This window comes from Oxyura jamaicensis, chromosome 1 (genome assembly GCF_011077185.1).
Source record: "Oxyura jamaicensis isolate SHBP4307 breed ruddy duck chromosome 1, BPBGC_Ojam_1.0, whole genome shotgun sequence".
Lineage (NCBI taxonomy): Eukaryota > Metazoa > Chordata > Aves > Anseriformes > Anatidae > Oxyura > Oxyura jamaicensis.
In genome coordinates, this window is record NC_048893.1 from 115,019,139 (window position 1) to 115,044,558 (window position 25,420).

The window sequence follows — 25,420 nt, forward strand, 5'->3', positions numbered from 1 at the left end:
TTCGAATTTCCAGGAGCATAAACTTACACCAAAAGCCAAACTTTGAGAGCCAAGAGCCCAGAACAGAGACCAGTATTTCAACAGATTCCTACCTACTGTCTGAGCACATTTCAGGACCCTCTCACAACCTGTTTTTACTTATTACAGAATGATTTATGACATCACTGCAGTGTGTTTGGGAGGGTTTCCTCCAAGCTTCATCCCTTTGGTTGCCAGATATTCCGCTGTACAATGTTTAGAGTCTAAATGGTTTCCTGCTTCCACTTCTGGAAGTTCTTTATTGTGATCTGTGTCTGAAAGTCAGGTGCAGAAAAGATAGGCACTACTGCTAATTCAGAGAGTCTGACACTTTTTTTTTTTTTTTTTTTTTATTTCCTCCCAGCCCTCCATAGCCTTTGCCATTTACCACACTTCACCACTACATGTTATTATCCAAATCAAACTGCTTTAGGTTCAATCATAAAGTACCACCTCTCTGGTGGATTTCAGTATAGGTTTGTCTCTGGGTGCATGTTCTGTTGGATTTTCATGTTGTAAAATAATTGTGCACAATTAAATTAGGGCCCAGAGGGCCATGATGGATATCTAGTTGTTGGTTCAAGGTTTCCCAGATAATTTAGCTCCTCCAGCAACATAAAGAAAAATGCTTCAAAAGAATGTACTCCAAACAACCAGTGTCCCCTGTTGGCTTTCTCCAGTGCTGCAGAGATATTTATTACCTTTTCCTAGAACAAAATACAGTGTTAAGTATAAAAGCAATGGTTCAAAAGACCATGAAATGTATTGGGACATACTATGGATTCAATTGATTTCAGAGCTTAGATTTAGGGAAAGTTTATAGTCAAGGACTTTATTTTCTTCAAAAGCTTGGGTTAGTTATTTAATATTGATCTTAAGATTACTATTAAATACATTTCTATTGATTTCTGGGAGGAAAAATTAGCCGCTGTGGGAATTTCTGGCTCTATATATTGGGTGGGTGAAGATGCACTCAGCTCTTTCAAGTCTTTACACACTGCAGTTACAAAGTACCTTAGGAAAGTGGGCTATGAGAGGGTGGAGCAAAACCACTGACCTCACATAATTTCACGTCCCAAAATGAAGCCAAGTGACCCAGGAAAAAAGTAGACACCATTCTGGTGTGGCCTTTCTTAATAAGATGGGGTTGACCGATCTCCTTCATATCAGAACACAGGATAATAACCTTTGCACGTATTTTCATCAGTCAACTTACCAATCTATTTATAGCAAATACAAAATTCTACCTTAAATATACACTTTGCAAGGTTAAATATAGTCCTATGAAAGGGGTGTCATTTAATGAAATTCCTCTGAACTGGGCTGTAATAAAATATATTTACTCAAGCTTTTACTTAATATAAATTAGAATGTCAAGTTCTCTCATTTCCATTTTTTTTAAATACTTTCCACTGGATGCCAATTACATCTGAATTCTTACTGGGTAACACCTGATTATGGAAATTATTCTCATTTTATTGATAGACTGGCAAATGCAACTCAACATGACTTAAAGTTCATTTTTCTTTCTTGACCAAAACACGCTTAAAGTGAATTAAACAGAGAGTACAATTCAGCAGTGTTAGGCTAAGCTTAGTGAGGACGGCATTCTGACTTTGAAAGCCAAATATATAGATATAGAGTTGAGTTTGCTTTAAAAAAAGCTGAATTACTCAAGGGGTGAAAATGCCCAGATTATGTGTTCTGGCAGGTTCATCCTTTCTATGTATGAGATAGAAAGAGAAAGGAAGGCATATGAAAAGATAAACTATAAAGTAATGCAGTTGCTGAGCATATTAGTATGGTTTGAGCATATTAGTATGGTTTTTGCCCATTCATTCCTTAAGGAAAAGATTAAACTAGCACCCACTTGCAAACTTAGTCTGACTAGCTGATTTTTTTGGAGTCTATAGCTACTATTCCTCACCAGAGAAGGACAAAAAAAATTAAAGTTCACCAATATTCCTACTTCTTGAACTACTTACAGAAAAATAATAATAATAATAATAATAATAATAATAATAATAAAAAGACTGAGTGGACACTGCTCACGTTAAATTCACCTGTTGCCTTTGAAGACTGCAGTCACAGCATTATTTCCCAGTGTACACATAGCCGCAAAATAAAATTAAGGTATCACCTTGTGAGTTGGGTATATATGTAACACAGTGTTTTCCTACATGTAATATATTAGACTTGCTCAGGTATACCATAATTCCTCCTGGTAGATAGTTAATGAAACAGTTTCTTTCACTTATGATGTCCATTTGGAGTTCTGGGGACTTTGCTTTTCTGCTTTACAGGCTATATATGGCTATTTGACAACTGGAGCTAGTGTACATGCAATATCAGAGCACTGATCGTTAGCACTGGCAAGCCCTCAAAAGGTTATGTTTAAAATTACCTGCTCTTCAGTGCTTTGAAGTAAATATTGCTGTTACTGATATTGATTTCAGATGTCATAGAAATCTAGTCTATGACTCTTTAAGATCTGAAGGTTAAACTTTATGCCAATGCCTAGAAATCATGGTAGCAGTAGCACAAGCGTGAGCAGAATGAGTTAAGACCATCAGGGACTCCAGAGCAAATTGGCAAGGAAGGAAGGCTCCAAGGGCACTCAGCACATGGACAAGAAAAGGCTTAAAGAAGCACTATTCTCCCACAGCTGTAATTCACTTAAAAGGCTTATTGGTAATCAAAAAGTAAGATTATCCACAGAGCTGATAAAATCTTAAAGCTCTACTAATTTCTAGCAGAGCAGCCTGATCCGAAGCCTGTTGTAGCTGAGGAAGGAGTCCCACCAATCTCCATGAGCTCTGGTTCTGGCTGCATATGACTTAAGGACTCTAGAACATTAACTGCTAGGTGAAAATATCAGTCCGTTAAAAGTCTGCCCTTACAAATCCAGAAAATACCAACCACATACCAATACTGGTAGCTAATATCTCAGCGTATCCCCGAAAATCCAATTAGTGGCTGCAACCTTCAATTTTACCCTTGTCCAAAAATACATCATGTTCCTTTTCACAGTGGGTTTGCACTCTAGTCCGTCCCCAGCACACACACTTCAGTAGATGACTTTTCCCATCCATGCCAAATTGCACACTCTTTTCCGTGAAGTAATTTTGTCTGAATTGCCTGTGCAACCACCCATCCCTTCCCAATTTTAGTCCAAGGCATCTTGTTTTCAAATTAGTTGCTATCTTAAACAGCTTACTGCCTTCAATCTGTTCCTCTCAGGATTTCGTTTACCTCTCTGACAATCTCCCATTTTACCTCATTTCTTCCTCAGGCTGAAGAGGCCAGCACAGGCTAATCCCTCCTCATAACTCAAAGTCTAAAACTCTGGAGTATTTAAGATTTTCCTTCATAACACCTTTTCAATTCCAAACCTCTAAGCAATTTTACCGGTGCCCAGAATAGTATATAATATTAATATTTCTCAAGTTCCAGTACAGCAAAATAACCTTTACTCATTTATTGCATATAATACCACTCACATAGACTCTCCATCAGTACAAATGTGGGGTGCTTCCTTTGTAGCTGCAGCTCTGTTACTCTGGACAAAATACACACAGGTACCCTTTTGCTGCCTGCATCCCAATAATAGAGCTTCTTCTTGCCATTGCAATGGGAAAAAAAACAGTTCACAGAACACTTCCTCCCCCATCCCTTTTTCCTCCTGTTTTTCACGTTTTATGTACAAATGTCTATAGCTCTTTCCAAGATACCAAGACAACCCTGCTTTGTCCTTTACAAGCACCAGAGACAATAAGTGCTGATTGCAAGTGGGTTGCCTAGTTGAAATGAATCATGCATCCTACTCGTTTAGTCGTTTTCTCTTCTTAGGTGAAAAATCAAAGTCCTCTCACATGTAATTCACGGTGGATGAAATTCACTGCTGAGCAGAAGGCCAAACCAAAGTCTGTGCAATACTGAATTGCTTTTAAAACTCTGTTTTGAAGGTTTTTGAAAGATGAGAGAAGGGAAATATTTCTCTGCCAGCCCCTGTCTGGGGATGAATTTCACTCTTTGTGAACTGTCTAGGAGAAGAGTTTGATTTTTATTCATGTGCTTATTGTTTGAAATTATTTGAAACATGGTTCATGCCTATGCATTTCATAGATGCATTGCTGCATCACTAGTAAAAACCTGCAGTGATGCCATTATGCAGTGTGTTATAGAAACAAAGGACTCAGTTATTGATTTACTCATAGATGGTTATCAGAGATAGTGATTTAAGATTTAATTGCTGCACTTTGCTGTGGGAGCAATAGAGGCAGGTCATTCTCCTGTTTCTCTTTCCTGATGGGATGATTCCCAAATCTACCGAGAGTTTTAAAACTGAATCATTTGAGAAAGACATGGAGGGCAGAAATGTAAAGATTCATGGCATTATTGTTGTTCCTAACATTTTTCAAACAAAAATGGAATTTTTGGGTGGAATTTTGAACACATGAAAGTAATACTGGTGGATAGACCTGAAGCCAACAGTCTGCGGTGGTTTTACCCAGCTGGACAGCTCCATCACAACCTCTCTCTCAAATAATCTTCATGTAAACCCAATACACAGTCACAGCTCAGTCCACAACTGGAAGGAGAGAGGCCTTGGGGATCAGTAGGCCTAAGGTTTTTCTTGTTCTTCCCATGCAAATGTGCAGACAGCAGGCATTGTTCTTCGGGATAACATTACAGGATAAAATCCAAACTGGGACAACTTTGCAGTTTTCCTGCTCCCAGCTCCCTTGCCAATGTTTGCTAACTATTTGTCTCCAGAAAACAGCCATCAGGAGCATAACACAGTTTACATCATTATTATCTGTTAAGGCAGCTTTCATAAATCAAGATGGACTTTACCCATATCTTTTTTATTATATTTACCCATATATTTTTACTATATTACTTTATTATATGTATTATTTTATAATAAATCCCAAATAGTTTCTTTATACAATCTATGTGCCTTCATTTTTAGTATCAAACTGATTGTTATCTTCAGGGGAAAAAAAAAAAAAAAAAAAAAAAGCAACATACCAATAGTGCAAGGTCATAGGGGAAGAATTTGAGATAGAGATGTAGAAATTCAGCAGATTTGAATCCTACAACTACATTGATTCTTAATGCCTGGCAAGCTCATTTTGCAAATCTTTTTGTAACCAAAACCAGACAGGGTCACAACACTTCATCACAGTTTGCTCTGCCAGGTCACAGATCCCCCATTTCTGTGGCACAGGGGTAGCAGTGGCAGAAGGCTACCCTCATATTGCAGAGGGTTCAAAGACAATGAGATAAGGAACACCACTGAAAGAAAACAGCTGAGGAAAAGGCCGCTGCTTTCATTCCTGTTTACAGCACATAGCAGAAACCCACATCCACACACACCAGTACTCTTAACTGCACCCCATTTTCAGGCTGTCAAGAGAAGTTAGCTTCTCCAGTCAAAGGCAGGCACAAGAAAGTCCGTCTGGCAAGTCTGGATGAGGACAGGAAGAGACTGTGAAGAAAAAGGAAGGTGGTAATTTCTCTGAGGTAAAATAGGAATAAAAATGGAGGTTTAGTACTCATTTTGTCAATACAGATTGGTCAAAGTTTTCTTCACAACAGACTGTAAATGAGCTATAGCAGCCTCCCTGATCCAGTGTAGTCTGTGAAACTTCCAGACCAAATGTGGAGAGATGGCAGAATGGAGCAAAAGTTTGCATTTTTATTTGTGATTTTTAATCAATTTCCTATCTCTTGTGATTTCAGGGAATTTTCCTTGTTCTAGAGACAAGAAGTAGCCCTTCTGAAACTATTAGTGAGACATAAAAATGAGCTGGACATTTGCTCCTCTTTCTCTCTTTTCTTTTTTTTTTTTTCTTTTTTTTTTTTCTTTTTTTTTTTTTCTGTGCATCAGGTATTACCAATCAGCACACTCCACATCCTGGCCTAGACTGTTGTTTGGTCTGCTGTGATGCATCAGTTCTTTGTTAGCAGCTACAAGTAATACAATTTAAGTAAAATCATGCCTTTGAAGCTAGAACTTGATCAAGTGCCCTTGGAAAAACAACAGAAATTGGTTTTAGACTTTAGTTGGCATTGGGTCAAGTTAGCATTCCTCTTAGTGTTCATTTTATAGTAAATATTGCATATTTAAAACCATCTGGTATGTTGCTCCTAGGTTAAGTATGTATTGCTTTTTGCAGTATAAGCATTACAACATTCCTTGAGGTTTTGATACACACTACTTTTAGACACTGGTGGGGATGGCAGGAAGAATGCTGAAAATATTTATTTGGTTGTTGTATTGATTTCTGCAATAAATGAGTCACTAAAAGCAGATGAAGGAATACATATATGCTGTGTATGAGTTATAGACACTTCTAGCATTCTTCTTTATAATTCACACCTCAATAATATTGGAGAAAATATATTGTGTCAGTTTCATTATTCTTTGCCCTCTCCTTGCAGAAATATGAAGCATATATTGATTTTACCAAATTAAAATATAATCAAAATCTTAGACAATAAGAATTTATCTAGACTTTTTTTTTTATTTGAGTGCACTGATTCCAGCTATTGTCAATTTTCTCTCCTGACCTGTATTTCATGCACATACATAAATATATTAAAATGATCTCCTTGTTTTTTATGGTAGTGATCGTTCATAGATCTGCTGTTGTCTCTAGAGTCTGGAATTTGGTTAACTTTCTCTTTAGGTTGGTTATGCCTCAGCTCCATAAGCCTGCTGTTTAAAGGGGGTTGTTCATTTTCTGGCAGTAAATAATGAAATGAAACAAATACAATCTGTAATAGAATCAAATGTGATCACAATGAGTCCGCAATTCAATTTGGATTTAATATAGTAGTTTAATCCTGTTAAGGGGTGCCCTCATGAGAAAGACGCTTTAGCAGCCTGGAGCAGAGCTTGATACGTGAGGAGAGGCAGTTAAAGCTAGCTTCATGGTGCACTAAAGGGTGAGAAGGGACAATATGCTTTCACACCATGCCACAGAGCTAAGTCTGATGACACCTTTCTGGGTGGGCTGGAGAGAGCAACTGGAGTGATTATTTCTCTTCTCCCTGGGTATCCTGATCAAGCTGAGGGGCAGGAGAAGTATTTCATCTCTCTGGTTGAATGTACTTAACTATTTTTTGTTTTGCTGTGATGCGAGTCTCTCAAAAGAAGCCAGACTTGTCATTACACAGAGCAAAGGAAGCTTCATCTATGGCAACAAGAAGGGAGAAACACTAAAAATGAATTGTCACTGCACAGAAGTTGAAACTCTCCTTAATTTTTGTGGAGCCGTCTAGAGTAGAAGACAATAAAGCGTATCCTCAGAATTGCAGGTTAGTTACCAGGAAAGTCATGCAGTTACAGCGATTTCTTTTTTTTTTCCTCAGTTATGCACTGAGCAATCTGAAAGGGTATTCACTGAGGTAGAATTAACATCAAACCCCAAGCTGCCACTTCTGCAATGTCATTTTTCAGAACAAAGTCACTTGTCAATGCCACTTCATCTTAAACTACGCATTGGTGAGAAGGTACACGTGAAAGAAACTGCATCCTTCAGCCTGGAGAGGTCATGGTAGAGCTGTATTTTGGTACCTTTTATACTCAGGTGACCTGATCCTCAACCAAGTTAAAAGCTCCATAGAAATACAACTTGACATAATCATTACATTTAGGCACCTAGATAGCACCATAAATATACACACTGCTTAAGAGAATACAGACAGATATGTTCTGCCCTAAAGACCTTGCAATCTGAGTAATGAAGCAAAATTATAACTCCCATTTAAACTACCAAGTATCTCCCATTGCATGGCAGACCCTCAACTACTTTAATCATAGGGTTGTATCTCATTAACTCAGGGACTGAATATTTAGTGTGAACTTAAAGAATTGTATGTACTTCCTTGTTAATACCTTTTCCTATGCTTCTTCAGTCTTTTTTTACCTGGCTGCTGACTACATACAGCCCTACTGACCTTGTCAGATCATGTCCCAGGCTCCCAGCTGAGGGGAAATGATATTTTAATCCATGTTGCCAATTGTCAGGGGGGTGAGGGGGGGGAGTGAATTTATCTAGCTTCTCAGGACCCTTTGTTAGAGCTGTTTTACATCTGGCTGATTCTAAGAATGTATTCTATTACTGAGCAAGCAGCCTGTTTACTTTCCTATGTGTCATTCAGTATCACCATTAGAAGAGGGTTAAACAGAAGGAAATGGATTGTAAAAGGCCAGAGATTTCAACATGTTTAATCTGAGAGAATGCCAGGAAACTACCACTTGCTTTTTAATTTTTATGTCATATATATACTTAGATCATTCCAATATGTCCTACTGGACTAAGAAATATACTTAAAATCAGATTTCCAAGTACAGTTTTCTTTGTTATTATGAATGACACACAACTATTGAGAAATACTTGCAAAATATTGGTGCTGTAACCAAAGAAAGATGTTTGTGGTTTTAAGACAGCCAGAAAATAGGGAACAGCTTCTTCCTGGCTCTTCTGTCTTGCCATCCGTGGGAGCAAAACACAATTCATCTGTTCTGAGCAACAGGACTGAGATCCTGTCCTACCCCCCAGTATCACACCTCCAGCAGAGAACACCAAACCCCTCCAAAGAGCCTCTTCCTCTGGGGTGAAAAAACCAGTTCTGTTACCAGCTCAGATGTTGCCTTTAGGAGAGAAAATGATGCTGTTTCTGACTGATTCCAGATTGCTCAAACTACTAATTGTGCTCCAGTCAGCATCCATTAAAAATACAACTCCATCTTTTAAGGAGGGTATAATTAGAGTTGAAATGAAAGTGTTATACTTAGCCTACCTTAAAGGAAGAATCCTAGACCACTCCATTCCTTGTTACCACTACCATTAATGTAACAACAGAGAACAGCTGTTGTCCCAGCTTGGACTTGATTATTCTGCTAAGAATGTACTTTCTGGTAGGGACACTCCACCCCTTTGAATTGAGTTTCTTGATTTGAGCTAATGGAAACACATAATGTCTAATGAATTTCTCCTGCGAGAAGAATTTGGGTGATTTTGCTCTGCATCCCCAGTCCTTGGCAATGATAAGTTTATATCCTGAATCAATTGTATTATTTAATGTCACTTCCTCATCATAATTGGATTGTCAATTCAGCAGGAAAAATGAGTTCATCAAAGGTGCTTCAGGTTTTTTTTTGTTGTTGTTGTTGTTTTTGTTTGTTTAGTGTCTTTTCATGATTTTCACCTCTTTTTTGGCAAACAGAAAGTAGCTCGGAATGTCTCTGGAAAGGAGAAAGAGGCAATCGCTTTTCTGAAGTAGCTAGTTAATCATCATTAGCTCTAGTCTTTGACAGTATGTTTGTGGAGATACAGTAGCTAGCCCCATATGTAGTGACAGTGACATAAAATCATGGAAAAAAAAAACGGTTTAAACAATATTAGATCTCACTCTCTCTCATCCCATGCCTCATCCTCTTACTAGGATAGAACTGTAGCAGAGCAGTTCCCTTCGAGAAAAAATAAAAGTAAAATAAAATTAAAGGCCACATTGTCCTGATTCAGTTATCTTCTCTTCCTGGAATATTCCTCACTAGAATTAATTTCTGAGAAGGTGTTTTTGCCCCATTTCAAATATGCCTGTTATAGAATTTCTGTTTGGAGAGTACTATGTGTCTTGGAATAACCAAAATCTTGTTATGATGGTTTAGTTTTTCCTAGAGTCAGAGAATATTGCTCATCAGTTTTCTGATGATGAGGTTTATGTGTTGGATGGAACTACTTCATGAAACAAAATACTGATCAATATCAGTTCCCTCACTAGTCTTTGACATCTTGATGGAAAATTTCTGAATTCCTGGTGTTCCCAAAGCATATCCTGAAGGACAGGTCCTTCAGACTTTTCTCCAGAAAACACTATCCTGGAAATATGCTAACTTCTGACTGTAGTGAGTGATAATGTAGTGTTTGTTGCTTTCCACGGATATGAGCAAAAGAAAAGTTTAATGATAAAACAAAACAAAATTATGCTGGACTTAATGTCAAGCTTTTAAGCAGAAGATTGGGAAAAACAGGTAAGATGAAAGACAATAAACAGGTGAAAGACAATAAATGTGATCACTCTATAGCTCAAAACTGGAAATCTTTTTTGGTTTGTTAGCATCTCTTCCTAAAATTCTTGTTATCTTTAGATTTCAGGGAGCAAGGATGGCTGAAGTTTTGCAGGAATGCTCTTTCCCTTTTATTTTATTTTTATTTTTCAGGAAGTTAAGTTTGTTAGGACTTGCATTTTTATGGCTCTTTGCCAGCTGTGATGCCACTAGGGAGTTACTTCTCCTTAAACAGTCAAGGAGAATATGAACTACGTATATGCTCTTCTGCAAGTTAACTGGCTCTTTCTGGCACCCAGGTGTAAGATATTTTAAAAGTATGCCTTGTTCATTCTTACTCAGCCTATTAACCTTGCCCCTAGCCCATTTAAAAGTGCTTCTTATTAAATATCGTACAATATTATATATCGCATATTGATTATACTTAATTTCTATTGAGTTCTGCTGGCAAGAACAGGGTTTCTCTGGGGACAATGTCTGGTACAAAATTAACAAGGTGATTACTTATAGCTGCTTCTGGTGATCCTAATACCCACTGGGATGTGGGAGAAGGCAGGACATCAAGGTCGTCTGCTGCCTGTATGAGTTCCCTGGTCACACTGGACTATTCTGCCATTGGCAGCCACTTGTCCACTTCTAAGTAAAAAAATATCAGAAGAACTTTTACTCACTTCAAGCATATATATATATATGTTCCTGTCTTAGGTCTGAATTCACCTCACTTTAATACATTTTGCTGAACATAGAGCCTACTGACTCATACAGAGGATCTGGGGACAATCTGACATGAAGGAAGGTACCTCTGTCAGATACGTAAAGTTAAGAAGAAGGAGTGGGAAGTCCAAGGTCTGTATTCAGACCTACTGAGAACATACTACAGTGTAATGCAAATTCCTATGTAGCCAGGACCCAGCTTCTCCTGGTCCCTGTTGCAGGAGCAAAATAATATGCGTTTACTTTACCCTTGCAATTTCTACTATGTTAGGGTTTGCTTTCACAAATCAATTCAGAACTCTAAAAGTGCTGTGATGGTACCAGGTCCACCTGGCTCAACCAAAACCAAGTGTCTTTCCTTCTGTTTAAGCAGAAATGCAGGTGAGAGGAGGAAGAAAGTGACATAAATGCTTATTCTAGTAATGAGGACGCTACATGAGTTTGTCAGGGAGCATGTGAGAGTAGCCTTACTACCATCTCCTGCTATCCCATCTGAAAAATAGAGGCTCAGTAGATATGTCACAGTGCTGGCTAAACAGTTGCAATTCCACCCAGAGGAAAGCATGGGAGTTCAGCTTTTTGCCGATGTTGGAAGCTTGCCAATCTCTTTGGTATTTAAGCAGTCATGACTTTGTCTTCATCTATACAGATTAAATATGGATGTGTATATTAATTATGTAAATGTGAAACTGCAGATCTCAATCAAGTAGAGCCAAGGATACACTATCCTTTGCAAGTGCTGATTGATGCCATACATGGAAGAGAAACAGAGACCATTCAGCTCATCGCTGTGTATACTGGAGAGGAGAGGGAAGAAAGAAAGGAAATTTGGAAGTAAATAGTGTTTTATAATTGGAGTGAAACTATAAATGCTGTAACTTTCTTTAATACCTTATAGCTTCTACTCAGCAAAACAGAATGCTTACTTAGCAAGAGACAGCTCTAGAAGATGGTGAAAACAGATATTTAGAGTGAGATGAATGCTATCAGCTGTAATCAAGACACTCGTAATATTTTTAATCAAGGGCTGAAACTGGTCTTTGATGCGACACAGTAGAAGTATCTGATTTTTTCTCTAATTCCATGTAAATCACAAACAAGTACATGGAAAGCAGTGGTACTATGTCAGTGTAAACTTTATGTTCTGTGCCAGAGGGTGGATAAAAATTCCAGGTTTAGCTTTGTAAGTAGATAACATCAAAAATTTGATCTATTTGTCTGGATGTTTTGTTTCAAGTAAATGAATAGGACACAGGCTTTCAAGGAAGCAGAAGTGGATTGTAAATATGAAATTTCCAGATTAAGTAAAATTCATAGGTTGAGATAAAGACACTTTAGTAGGAAAGAAAAGGGGGGGAAATGAATTCACAAGACAAATGATTTCCAATGCAATTGTTCACTGCCAGCCAACTGATGTCCAGCCAGTTCCTGAGAAATGGTAGGCCCCCTGGCCAACTCTCCCCCATTTTATTGTTCAGCATGACACCATATGATATGGGATATCCTTTTGGTCAGTTTGGACCAGCTGTCCTGGTTCTGCCCCTTCCCAGCTTCCTGTGTGTCCCAGCATACAAGTGTGAGAAGCTGAAAAGTCCTTGACTCTACGCAAGCCCTGCTCAGCAATAACTGAAATATCTCTGTGTTATCAACATTATCATTCACCTCAATTCAAAACATGGTGCCATATCAGACACTATGAAGAAAATTAACACTATCCTAGCCAAAACCAGGACAAAGATGTATTGAAATGGTTCCAATTTAGTAATGTAATTCTAAATCTGTCAGTAATTCTTCTGTCTTTTTCAAGCTGACTATGAGTTTGGTACATTTTGACTGTTGGCATTAAGGTGGCTGTCATTTAATAGTGAGTTATATTGGGGTTTTCTGGTGGTATGAATTAAGAGTGATGTGTAAGTGAGGTGAGTGTAACATATTCAGAACAGATTACTCAGGCGTGGGAGGGACCTTTCAGGCGGTGTTCATTTCATCAGTTAGGATCAGTGTCCAGGACTCAGCTGGTCTTGTGCTGCCCCCATTTGCCCAACAAACCCAAGCCTGGAAGATGAGGCTACCCTGCCCCAGCTGGCTGTGATGACCATGGGAGCTCCTATGGGGATGTTCTGCCATGCCACGTGAGGTTGTACAGTTCAGTGTGCAGTGGTAGTTCTCAGAAAGCCCAGGAATATCTGATTGGGCTGATAGCAAGTAATGACAGGTAACAACAGATCTTGGACATGGAAAAGACCACCTTTCTACACACATCCTCTTTTTCAAGTCTATCTTAGCTGGCTTTATATCAGAGAGCTGAACTTCTGCCATGAATGGGTACATGTCACTCCAGGAAATAGGTTTCCCTATTGATATAGCTTGGGGACCGATGGCCAGCAGGCATCTTTACAAGTTTTCTGTCCTGAAAACATGTGAGCTTTCTCTGTTTCTAATTCAAAAATTTTTTCCAGGGCGCATGTGAAGTGGAGCTGGAGAGACAGCAGTCCCTAGAAAAAGAGTGGAGTTGGAAAGACTGCATCTACTGACTGCTTGGCACCTAAAGAGCCATGCATACCAGTATGGAAAGTTCCCCGTCAGAGCAACTCAGGGCCAGCTACTAGATATGCTGGATAAACGCATGACAACTTAGTGTGTGATGCTGAACTAACTTTTCAAAAGCCAATCGCTAACTGTGCTGAACAAATTTCGGAAGATTTCCTGAGGTTAAAGAGTATGTCTAAGTAGTTAATTAGTGCACTTATTTCATTAACAAGAGAACTCATAGAAAATAGCAAATGCTGTCCCTCTGCACTTACCAGATAGCCCACACCCTGTCATTACGCTGAACAGCTCTTGAAGACCAATCTACGTTTGGTGGACCCCTTGCAAAAAATGCCCATTATAATTAGGTAACAAGTGGGCCATCTTACAATTTACAGTGGTATTTGCACACTTTCAACCAGATAAATTATTATTCCTCTTCTGAGCCCTTGACAGCTATATTCCTCTGCAGTGATGTCAGGTATTCACTTGGCCCTAGAAATTCTACTTGAACTCACACTCGGTGCCATCAATATCCCTGGCTTACAGGATTCAGACCACACCAATTTACCTAGTGCAAGTCCTCTCCATGCATGGTTTCTGTAATGAATTACTGATGGCTGCTTACTTACTTATAAAACTTTGGCTACTTACCTCAAAAAGCCTACATTCTGAAACATGGATCTCTGCTCTTGGAATGAACTACCCCATATGCTGCTAACTAGGGTTTCAGTTTCGTAACTACAGAAAGTGGTCCTCTATACCAGGAGCTCCAACCTTCATTTGATTCTGTATCACCATCAGAGCCTGCATTGGCAGCTCCCACATACATTTCTGTTTAGCAGTTGGCATTTGGATGCTCAAACCTTCAGCTGCACGCTTCAGGAATCTTTGACCTGGATTAAATTTCTGCTTTTGTTGTGGTAGGTCAAATATATGTGCACTCACCCATTCATTCCCTTGCAAGTCGCCTGTTCATTCACATTCTTATAACAGAAACTTGGCTGGTCTTTCATTTGGCTAAAATGAAATTTAAATTCCGTCAAGCAGATAAAACAAAGTGAAATAGAGAGATATGGATTACTACTAAAGGTTTAAAACTTTAGTGTGTGCATTTTATAAGATTCCTAAATCTGAATATATTCTTTTTAAAAGAATCTAAATGATGTTTGGACTGCAGCAAAAGCAAGTCCTCCAAGGAAACAGAAATCAAGATACATATATATGTGTGCTTATACATTAATATACCTTTAAATTAACCTCTAATTCATTTGGACCACAAGCTTTAGTTTAACTGTTACTCCTAGAGTGTGCAAAACTTGATTCAAAGGTCAACATAAAAAATCATTAGGAAAATGAAAAGTCCTCTCTTCTGATCCTATGATAACCTTGCAAGTATCTGAATAGTGTATCTCTTTGACCTCTGTCCTTGTTCCTTGCAAACTTTGAAACATCAAGTCAGGATTGAGATGCAAATGTAAATTGAGTGAAGTGACAGTCAGTGATGAAGAACTGTGTGACAGGCTTCCTTATCAGTGGACTGCATAACAGATGAGGGCTTTCAGCAATCAGATTTCCTCAAGAAAGGACAAGCTTGTTTAGTGTGTTAACCAAAAGCACATTGTGGGGTCTCAGCTCTGTTTTAATGTGTCATAACCAATTCACTGATGACAGGCTAGGTAGGGCTCTCTTGATTAAAGTGGCTTGGTCACATCGCCTGTGTTTTTCACACTATCAAATTCTGTCTTCTCACTTCCAATCTTTCCTGATGTAGATGAGATGTTTAGTGTTATATTTTGATCCAGAAAATTTGAGAGCAGAAATAATTAGATCAGGAGTAACTTTTAGTTATTTTCTGCTCCCACATCCTACCCAAAAGGATTTTGAATTTTAAAATTGAAAATTTAAATTTTGATTACCAGCCTGAAGAGTCCACATTATGTGGGTATCCAGCTTCCCACACTGGGCCATTTGCTCTCTGTTTTGGATCTGTATTCTACTCTTTTAGGGGCAGACTCTTGTTAACAAAACATGAGCAAAAATCAAACCAACCAAATAAACCCCATAACCGTTTTGATTAGAGCACTGGGGCCCTTGTTCATAGTGCTGATAGAGAACACAGAACACAGTAGAGAAAAATCAAACTCTTTCTTCTTCCTATCTTTTCCTCCCAGGTCAAACTGTCTTAGGTGGCAGATGCTGGGGAGAAATTGCGTCTGCTGCTACCTCTGGTCTTCACATCCTCTAAGGAAACAACATTTCAGTCTTCTGTGCTGTTAGTCCACAAAGCAGATGAAGGCTTTTTCCATGAAAATGTTTGGGAAAAATGGAATCTCATAAGATCTACTTTATGTGTATTAACAAATATTACATGTTGGTGTGTAATAAAACTTGAAACTACAATATTAAATATTATATCACTAAGAAAGTCAGAGTTGTGTTAGGCAACCACACATACACACACACAGAGCCCTGACTGGAATCCACACCACAAGAAAGTTTAAAACATTTACCTAGGAATCATAGAGAACAAATGAGACATGGTTGTTTTGTTTGCTTTTGTTTGTTTGTTTATTGCCATGGAGATATAATAATTTTTAAAGCTTTCATTTAGCCATCTATGTAATGAGATGGGACAGGTTAGGCAGAGAGAGAAAGAGAAAAACTGTAAAGAGTTTGAAGAGTAATAAATGCTCTGAAAAAAAAATAAATCTAATAGAGAGATTTTGATTTCATATAATAAATAGTAAAAAAGGGGAAATGGAGACCCAAAACCCACTAGTGCTCCTGAACATATCTGAACAGTATCATTGTTTTTCCTTAGAGAATTGTAAAAACTAAAAAATGTTTAATACATGGAAGTAAAAGAGAATCATTATAGGAAACACAAGATAAAAACAAATAGGTAATATTTATAATGGATATCTGAACAGGTGAATAAATTATAGACATCTTGACATGTCCTGGCAAAGGCACATTTGAAAGTGACTGGAAATCTTGTATATCAAGGTTACCACTGCATTTCATTACTCAGTTTGAAAGGTATGTCTACAACTTCGCATTCATGTTTTGCACATATATTTAATAAAAGTATCCTGGGAAGCTTGGAATTTCCCCTCCAGTACATTTGTGAAAATCTTTACAGGGACTTAAATTAAATTGCCACTGGGAAAATCAAGTTAATCAAAGATAAAATTGAATCCAGATTTTGTGTTCTTGGAGGGTGTATCTTGAATTACACAGCCACATTTGGGATGATATTTTTTTTTATATCAATAGCTGTTTCATTGCCAAGTATGCCATACAAAACATGCAAACAAAAATGTTCTTGAACAATGTGATATCGCTTCATCGCATGTAATCACATAAAGTGAAAATAAATATGAAATAGTAGGAAACATCATAGGAAATGTAGGAACATCACCTCCAAGTAATGAAATGTCTTTCTTCTGATGTGTTTAAGTTAAAAATCACATATATTTCATTTGCTTAAAGTCATATGCTGAAAAGGAAAAAATGTCAGAAACTTTTGCAATTTGGAACTCAAACCTGAAGTCTGTTAAATGCAATTGCTGTTATTTATGTCAACTTGTTGTTTCCAAATTTACAGTCCTTGATGTAGAGTTAACTTTTCAGAAACAATTCATAAAGCCTTGATCACCTGTCTGTGCCTGTGTTCTGCTATTTTCACGTCTTTCTCTTTGTAGAAGAGGGACCAGAAGAACATTTGCACCATGTAAATCAGTTAACGGAAAAGAGAGAAAAGAGGGAGATACACCATACTGAATCCCACTTTTATAGGAACTGTTGTCTCTTACCACCACAACTAAATAATGGACTTTTTTTTACCTCTTTGCTCCCAAGAATTCTGTATGTTGGATTTCATGCTTCAGTCCCAACATCTCCTAGAATAATTCTTACAAAGTTCATTATTTTGGCTTGTTCAGGCAGACTAGTTTGACCTTCTCCTCTGTTTTCACGTAGAATCATGGAATCGTAGAACCATTAAGTTGGAAAAGAACTTTAAGGTCATCAGGCCCAACCATCTGCCTACATATCACTAAACCATGTCTCTAAGCATCACATCCACACATTTAAATACCTCCAGGGATGGCAACTCCACCACTTCCCTGGGCAGCCCATTCCAATGCCTAAGCACCCCTTCTATGAAGAAATTCTTCCTGGTATTCAATCTTAACCTCCCCTGGCACAACTTCAGGATATTTCCCTGCATCCTATCACTTATCACCTGAGAAAAGAGACCAACACTCACCTTGCTACAACCTCCTTTCACATGGTGGTAGAGAGTGATAAGGTCTCCCCTCAGCCTTCTTTACCCTGGACTAAAAAGTTCTGCTTCCTTCAGCTGCTGCTCATATGTCTTGTTTTCTAGACCCTTCACCAGCTTTGTTGCTCTTCTCTGAAAATTCCAGCAACTCAGTATATTTTTTGTAGCCAGGAGCCTCAAACTGAACCCAATATTGGAGGTGTTGTGCCTCCAGTGATGTACTGAGGGACAATTGCTTCCCTGGTCTTGCTGGCTACAGTACATTGGCCTTCTTGGCCACCTGGGCACACTGCTGGCTTTTGTTCAGATGTCTGTGGATCAGAACTACCAGGTCCTTTTCTGTTAGGTAACTTTCCAGCCACTCTTCCCCAAGCCTATACCCCTGCATGGAGTTGTTATGACTAAAGTGCAGCACCTGGCATCTAGCCTTGTTGAATGCCAATACAACTGGATGCACTCCATGGATCTAACCAATTTAGATCACTCTGCAAAGCCTTCCTACCTTCAAGCAGATCCATACAAGCAGACCCAACTTAAATGTCCTTTGCAAACTTAGTGAGGGGGCACTTGATCCCCTCAACAAGATCACTGATAAAATTATTAAATAAAACTGACCCCAGTACTGAGCCCTGGGGACCACCACTTGTGACCAGCCGCCCAGCAGATTTAAATCCATTCCGAATGACCCTTTGGGCCCAGCCACACAGCCAGTTTTTCACCTATTGAAAAATACATCCATCCAAGCCATGAACAGCCAGTTTCTCTAGGAAAACACTGTGCAAAACAGTGGCAAATGCTTTGCTAATGTCCAAGTAAACAATATCCACAGCCTTTCCCTTGTCTGCTAAGCAAGTTGTCTTCTCATAGAAGGAAAACAGATTAGTCAAGCAGAACTGCCTTTCACAAACCCACACTGACTGGTCTGACAATCCTACTATCATACAGTTTGGGCTCCATAAGAAGTTGCTTCATCTTTGCCAGATTATTCCCCAACCTGTGAAGTAAATAGTTCCATCCACACCAAGGCAACAATGATTGCTATGATTTTCAAGTTTTTAATCATATTGTTAATTATTCAGATTACCTTGAAAGATTGAAGCATTATTTGTGCTCTTCTAAATTATCATAGCAACTGTGAACTTCAAGTGACTATTGCTTTAGAAAATATCTGCTGGTCACTAGTGAGAAACATCACTTTTACCAAACTGATAGAACTTCAGTACTTCATAGCAGGGCTTTGTACTTTCTCCTCTGTTCAGACATTATCGGGTTTTAAGAGACTGGATTTTCTTGCTCTACCACTACCTAACTCTGTGAAACTAGCTGTGTACAATCTTAAATCCTCTATAAATATAGCTTAGCTCAGTGGGGCTAATAAATTCACATCTGTTGTCAGATGTAATGTGCTTGAAGTTCAGGCATGCTATTAAAAGCAATGCAACTTCAGCCAAGATTTCACTTCTAAGGGCATAAAGACACAGCACCTTGTTAAGATATTTCTAATATACTATTAGGTAATTGAAATCTCCATCTCTGCTTGTTTGCATGCTGATGAGATTAATCTGAGCGTCTGCAATTAGTTCATTAAAACACAGAAGTTTTACCTTGCTTCTTTCTCTTTTATTTTTTAATGTGGTCTGAAAGCAATTTTACTGGTAAGCTCCATATAAGCTGAGATATGCTATGATTACATCTCTGGAGTTACTCTCATATAATACTTGGTTTTAAATCATTCTCCATTTCAATGGGGCTTTCATGTCTGATGTTAAGGTATGCTCTGTGCAAAGGTGATAGGTGATAAAGCTCAGATAGTATTTTATTTTCTAATGCCCTTAATGACTAGAGTCTTAGACTCTGCTTAAAATTTCAAATCTCCTGAGCAGCAGTAGATCTAGTACTTTTTAGTTGAGAGGAACCTCAAAAGAACGTTTCGCAATAGGTGTGTGCAATTTATGTGTGTTTTTCTGTAGAAAGTAACAAAATTCTAAGAGAAGAGTTTTCAACCAAACAACAACAATGTAGGTTATTCATTTTCAAGTAAATACTACAAGGGGACAATGATCACCTCTAAAACAGTGAAAGGTTCTGTACTTTGATAAATATCCTGTAATTTCTACTACACATCCCTTTTTGTGCCCCGTCTGGGCTGTCATATGTCATCTCTGGCAGATTTGGGGTGGCCAAGTAAGTCCTGGTTCAGGACACTTGTGCAGACCCAGGAGTGCTTGGGAACTTGGTAATATGTTTAGACCTTAGTTAAAGCTAGCATAACTTTCCACATATCACAACAGGATGTTACATGCTATAACAAGTTTCTATGACTTGTTGCTTTAAGCTACCATTGAAAATGGTCATTAGGACATGATGGCAAACAAATATTTTAGAGAGTTTTAAAAATTCTACTGGGGCTGAACACACCATCCCTTCCTGCTCTGAAGTCTCCCGTAGAGAAGGTCCCTTAGTTTTGTTCCTTGTCCTGTTCTACCTCATGAATAAGCTCATTGTAGTGTTTTCCATATAACAATTCACAGGTGCTACAATTCTTTAGGTTTGGAAACTGAAACTTCTTTTGATTTCACGAACATTTCTTTCATTAAATATGTTGTCATAAAAGACATCCTTTTAAAAGAGCTACTTGAAGAAGGGCAGCATGGGAAATGACTCCTGGGTATGTGTGCAGTTAATTCATCCATGCTGAAACTCTATTGTTATGAACTCAACAAGACCAGATGTATACTGCTTTCATTCTACATTTTGAGATATGCCCAGAGAGAATTGTCATTTCTGGAGTTCACTGGGAACATGTGAGTTAGTCAAAGAACAATCTGGTTAAAAGCTGTTATTTCCCAATTCTGCATCATTTTGAATTTATCTGTAACATATACAGACAAAGAATTTAATTGCTGGAAGAAAATCGAACTGTGTATCAAACTACACAAGATCTGAAATAAATAATTGCAAATCAATCTCTTTTCCTACTTCAGACAGACAATACATCCATTAAAAAAATGACAGCTGGTTCAATTTTAAGGGGAAATGATGTTAATAATGTTTGTATACTGCCAAGTATTGATGTGGGAAAGGCTAACTAAGCATTTTTCATGATCAATTCAGAATTATTCAAATAACACTTCATGCTTGCTTGTCTGGGGGATCTAATCTTGCTGTGGTCTGCTATGGACTGCCAGGGCACAGTAAAATTGACAGCCAATTTATACTGGTTCTTTCTACTTCTTTTGCTGTTCTTACATAGAGCAGGACAATGCACGGCAGATGAAGCACACAGGAGGAAATGCTCACTTCTGCATGCAGCACAGCTGGGGTAGCTGCTGTGTCTTCAAACTATAAGATACAGAATCACTGGAGCAAAATTTTCAGGCATTGGTAGCTTTAAGTCTTGTATGCGATGTTTGTTCTTTTACATTCAATGTACCTTTACTTTTATTCCCTTTCAGTTGCTGGGAATCCTTCACTGGCCAAGGGATAGGCCTCCTATACAACAGTAGCAGTGAGGAACTAGGAAGATGGGCTTTCTTCACCCCTTCTCATGTGAACCAGGATTGGGTTTGGCTCATGTGCCCTCGAGGCTGGGCCCATGGCCAGGCAGGGCAGGGCCGTGGGGAGCTGGAGCCTGCCCCTGCTATGGCCTCGCTGGGGCAGGGCTGGTAGCCCCGGGGCTGATGCAGGGGCCTGGGCCTGGGCAGGTGGGGGAGCCCCAGGAGGCTGCCAAGGGGCAATCAGGGCTGGGGGTGCCCTCAGGGCCCTGAGAACATGGTGCAGCTATCGAGGGAAGGATCAATGTGAAGGCTGTGGCTGTGAAGAGGAAACATTTATGCTTGATACTACAGAATGGAGGAAACCAGGAACACGTGTGGTGTCCTTCCTTTTGAGGCACCAAGTGCTTGTGTTTATCAAAAGCACTGTGCTTATTTTACAGAACAGGCTCTGTTCCCTACGCTGAGCAAGGCAGTTGCTGGGATAACATTTTTAAAATTTCAAAATTCTGGCACTGAGGTGACAGATCCCCTTTGACTGTGGCTGGAGAAGGAATTAAGGTCATTATAGTTTGAGGCCATTAAAAGTAATTTATACTCTTGACAATGCAATGCTGACTCCACAATTACCTGACCAGCACACAGGGATGAGGGAGGTCATGGATGGGCTAGCCAGATATCTTCTTCCTCAACACCCAACTCAGAGGCTGGTGAACAGATTTAGCACCCCTGCCTCAGACACAACTCAGATAGTGTAGGATGAAAAGTTAGGAGCACTGGACCCAGAGAACAGCCACTCATAAAACCAGCAAAGCATGTCCATTTGGCTTTTAATTGACTCCCTAGTGTATGAATGATGAGATTCTTGTGTCTTTTCCTTAAAGCAATGCAAAGAGAAAAGAGAGAGAAGGAAAGGAAAAAAATAACCCCAAAGCTATATACAATGAGATAAGGAAAGGTGCCAGAAAGTATTAATATCAATGAGGAAATTCACCATATTTATACCATCAGGCTATTTCATTTTGTGCTATGCACATTTCTATGATTATTATTATTACTGCTGTTATACTTTCCCAAGAATCCATTTCAGTAACTGATATTCTATGCCAGATGTGAATATGGTTTTCGTTGTGTCAATACAGGGTATTTTGTAATTATAACATCTATATTCAGTGTTACCAACACACTGTGGAATAGATTTCTTGCTCTTCTGTACATTCAGACCTTCCTCCAATGTGTTTCTGCAGTTCTGCTAACAAGAGCATCAGCAAACCACCCCTGTGCTGAATCTCTCCAGCTTAACTTTCATGCAAATCCTGTATGGTGTAGGAAACTGTATATGCTCTTCCTCCCTTTTGTCACCTGTTAAGGTTTTACTGACCAAACAGAATCCCAGGACGTTTTTTCTAAGTCATCTTCCCATTGGCTGGGAGGTCTTAAATCAATATTTCTCCCTCCTTCCTTGCCTCCTTCCTTCCTTCCTTCCTTCCTTCCTTCCTTCCTTCCTTCCTTCCTTCCTTCCTTCCTTCCTTCCTTCCTTCCTTCCTTCCTTCCTTCCTTCCTTCCTTCCTTCCTTCCTTCCTTCCTTCCTTCCTTCCTTCCTTCCTTCCTTCCTTCCTTCCTTCCTTCCGCAAGAAATTCATTGCATCAGTGATGAAGTTAGTTGAGGGAAGGGAGTAAAGAAGGCATAAGAAAAAACACAGAATGGAGGGAAGACTACACAGCACAATTCAGTGCCATACAGAGATTTCTGAATGCTCTTAGGGTCTACTTCCTACCACTGTAAGGTGCAAAAGTTAGAATATGAATCAGCCATCTGTCTTTTCCTTTGTCTGTGAGGGAGTTGAAAACTACACTAGGAGTTACACCAAAGCTGATGAAAATTGTCCTGATTGCATGTTCAGCTTTCAGCTTGAGAACTGCAGCCTACTAATTCTGTATAGAGTTTTGGTTTTTCATCACAGATTTTGTGTCTACTTTACAGACCTTCCACTATAAGAAGTGAGACAAATGCACTGCTACTTCCACAGTACAAAATGCAAAATAAAACACTGATATAACAGTGTCATTCCAATTACATTAATATTCTAAAAACCGTTTTCATGGGAATTAATTCATTTTGCTGCACAGTGATTTGAAAGGCTCTGTAGGTCTACAGAAACCCATAGTTCCTGCCCGCTTGGCTCAGTAATTTTTCTCAGGTCACTCAGTATGTAAGCCTATGAGCTTACTTTATTTATTATCAGTTTTTCTTAAAATCATTTGTTTTAGTGTTTTCCTGTCCCCAGGATAGCTGAGTTCCTAGGAATGGCATAGCCATGGTATATTAGTTAATTTTTCAGCTGTCAGCTTCCCTCAGCTGTCACTTTAATGTGAAAATTCCAGAAGATGTATTATGTATACATGTTACAAACTATGCCCTGACTTAAGAAGAGTAAGGTCTGTCTGCTTGCCTGTGGTTCAGTCAGCTAAAGTTGTTCACTTCCTTGCAGCTCTGTTTGGTTCTTGCAGTTAGGCTTTAAACTACCCCAAAACATATATTTGTTCCAATGGCTTCATTACCTTAGTAAAGAAGGTCTCTGTGCCTCTTCTCCTCCCACTGAACGACACAGTAAGGAAACAAAACTCAGGCTCTCTGAAGACTGTGGAATTATCTGTATCAATTTATGAATATTGTATGAGACCAGGTAATGAGAATTGTTTATTTAGACTTATCACACTTAGTTTAATAGCTGGCTTGTTAGAAAGCAACAAGAGAACAAATTTGGGCAAAATTATAAGGAGATACTTACTGCTCAACTCAAATGACCTGAAAAAAATATTGAAGCTCCCAGAAAGCCCCTTTTAACAGGCAGCATCTCAACAACTGATGGTCTGACCATCACAGACTGAATCCGTGAAATTAATTGAAAGAAGATGGACAAACAGTAGTTAATTGTAATCCTAAAAAATGGATGATTGGATGTACCAGCCAGCAGAACTTGCATTTTCTTCATGAAAAAAAATAAAAATAAAAATAAAAGTGGTACTTTTAGCTTGTTTTTTGGAAATTTGGAAAAGAACACTTTCCAAAGTTTAAACAACTTATTAGCCAAATAAACTGATAATGTACATTAAACATGTACACATTAATGAATACTAAGAATCATTTGTGAACAGCAAACTCAATATCCTGCCAAGAAGCTGTCTTAGTGCAGACACAAAAAAAAAAGGTCTGTTTTGACCCAGAATTCATCCTTGTTATACAAAGATAGGAAAACAGCAATAAAATATCTAGCTAATATTTGACAAATAGGAGGGAAAATAGAGGCAAATGGCCATTAATACATTTTATAAGTTTAACAATATAGGAGAATTAGAAGGGAAGAGAAAATAATCAATACAGTATCAATAATTAATAATCAATTCAACTGTATATAATAAGAGTCCAAAAATCAGGAATAAATAAAACAAGCAGGCTAGGTAAAAACTCGGGTTGAAATTTGATGATAACATTGTAAATATGTGATACAGAAAACGCCAAATCACCACTGCCTATTTTTCTAAACCTTGCATGTGAAGTAAATACATGACAGCTGGCATTGTCCCAAAACAGAGGCCTGACAGTTGCAAGAAGGGAAGGGACAGAGCAGTCACACCTAGGTTCAGCATTTTAAAACAAACTGTATCTGATAAGTTAGTTTCAATGTGATTTAAAGGAACCCTATGGGGAGCTGTAATGATCTGTCACTATTTACTATCTCTTGGAAAAATAAGGAATTCCAAAGGACTGGAGAACCACAAACATTCCTAATATCTGAAAAGGGCAAAAGGGATGGCTCAGGGAACTAGGGAACAATTATTGTGACACTCATCCCAGCAATAATACTGGAACAGTTGATGTGGGAGTCTATTCACAAAGAACTAGAAGTTAAAAATATACTTAATGCCAGGCAACATACGAGCTAGGTTTTGTCAAATAAACCCATTGTCTCTTCTTGAAAACAGGATTATAGGTTTGGTTGATAAAGACGATTGTGTTGATATAATACATTTAGATTTCTCCAAGGCATTTGACTTAGCACCGCATGACATTTTGGTTAAAAAGCTTGCATTATATGGAATTAACAGAGCATGTATTAGATGGCTTGAGAATTAGTTCATGACACATCTCAGATGGTAGTTGCTAAGGCTCAGATATCAGCAAGTGAGACTCTTTCCTGCAGTGTCCCAGGAAATCAATTTTTGTTTTAACACTGCTATTGTCATCAGTGACTTAGCTCAAGCTTTTATTAGATTTGTCGTGCCATG

The 25,420-nt window shown here is 38.6% G+C and overlaps 1 long non-coding RNA gene across 1 annotated transcript; it reads left to right on the forward strand.

Moving 5' to 3' along the window:
- Positions 1-9,064: 9,064 nt before the first annotated feature.
- LOC118163459 lies at positions 9,065-15,878 on the forward strand. The gene is made up of 3 exons (XR_004749066.1): positions 9,065-9,185; positions 13,279-13,384; positions 15,523-15,878. It is a non-coding gene; the product is annotated as an uncharacterized LOC118163459 (long non-coding RNA).
- The last annotated feature ends 9,542 nt before the right edge of the window (positions 15,879-25,420 follow it).